This window comes from Frankliniella occidentalis, unplaced genomic scaffold (assembly GCF_000697945.3).
Source record: "Frankliniella occidentalis isolate FOCC.00 unplaced genomic scaffold, Focc_3.1 Scaffold256, whole genome shotgun sequence".
Taxonomy (NCBI): Eukaryota; Metazoa; Arthropoda; class Insecta; order Thysanoptera; family Thripidae; genus Frankliniella; species Frankliniella occidentalis.
This window is the reverse complement of record NW_026267382.1, coordinates 58,265-59,891: the sequence shown is the minus strand read 5'-3', so window position 1 is coordinate 59,891 and position 1,627 is coordinate 58,265.

The following is a 1,627-nucleotide window of genomic DNA, read 5'->3' as shown; positions in this document are numbered from 1 at the left end:
CCATTCTGACCTGTTTATAGGTTTGATGTAGAAATTGCAGCTCTGTCTAGCATCTGTACTGCATGGACACTAGTTGCTACAAGGCTTTAAGTGTTGCATTAGTGTAACTAGAACTTACCAATAGAATTCAGCTGTATAGTAAGACCACAACGATAAGGATTGTTAGTACTAACGGGTGATGAATCATGTCTTCTTGTTGTCATGAGCGGCGTTTTCTTGGCGACTGTTGACTTGGTCCCGTATCTCTGGAACTTGGTCCCAACACATATAGCAAAACGCGGGTGCCACGTAGGCAGTTCTTGAATTGTTCAATGTACCAGCTGGTGTTTTGAGGCGCCACGCGTAATGGACCCCGGGCGCCTCTGTGCTGCATGGACACTGGCTGGTATTTGATCTTTTCAACAACTGTGTTGTACTGAGTTGTTGACCGCCAGTGTTGTGTGGTGTAAGATGTGGAGGAGATAGCGGTTGGTATATTGAGGCGTCACGCGTAACGGACCCCGGACGCCTCTCTGTTGGATGTATACTAACCGCACCGGACACGCCAAGTTGCTGAGTTTGGGGTGGCCAGCTAGCTGGAGACACGTTGCTGACATGTCCTGTATCTCGTAAACCTTGTGTGGTTCGAGGACTTCCCCGGCAACCTCCTTGAGAGTGGTGACATGCCTGGCTAACACTGAAGTTGCAAAAGATTGTTTTGTACTGAGTTATTTTTTGCAAGTATTGTGCGGTTGAACATGTAAAGAACATAGCAATTGGTATACTGAGGCGCCACGCGTAATGGACCCCGGGCGTCTCTCTGTCGGATGTATACTAACTGCTACTTGAGCATATTGTTTTTTCCATCTGTAATTGTACAATGTAGTGGCTGTTGTGTTGAGGCGTCACGTGTAATGGACTCTGTGTTGCATAAACACTAGTCGCTGTTTAATCTTTTATGTTCAACATCTGCTTAAACACTTGTAATAGAAATGCTAATCACAACGCAATGGCATAAGCATATTTAATAGTAGGGATGGCAGTTGTAACTCTGTTTTCCTTGTGGTGTCATGGGTCCTTTGAACTATATATACTTTTTAACTTTTTTAGAAAAAAAATTAAAAAAGAAAGTGGTAATTAAGGATTAATTAAGTAGGATCTATGTGTAAGAGCCCATGTGGCATTAATTTGCTCTTTATGTTGATGATTTTTACCATTTCTATAATGATGAAAAGATTCAGCATGGACTGGTGCGAAGGAAAGAAAGTTTCTTTGGAGTTTAAGTTAAAAATGTTTAATCTTGAGCAAGGATAGCAAAAAAAAATTGGTTATCAGCAGCTCATTGACAATCTCTTGTATCTTAGTATAAATACAAGGTCAGATATTGCTTATGTTGTGAGCTGTCTCAGTCAGTTCGATTGTTGCTAGAATCAGACAATTATTACAGAGCTAGATTAAAACATTATGGATGCAAAGTTTAACTTTTCATAGATTGCCTCAATGATAAATCTATGTGTTTAACTTTAGTCAAGTTTGCAAAGAATCCTGGTGACATTTTTACCAAGGCTTTGCATTGTACTACTAACATAATAGGATGCAAAAATTTAAACTTGTTTTTCATGTAGATACAGGTGCATTGTAATTGCTT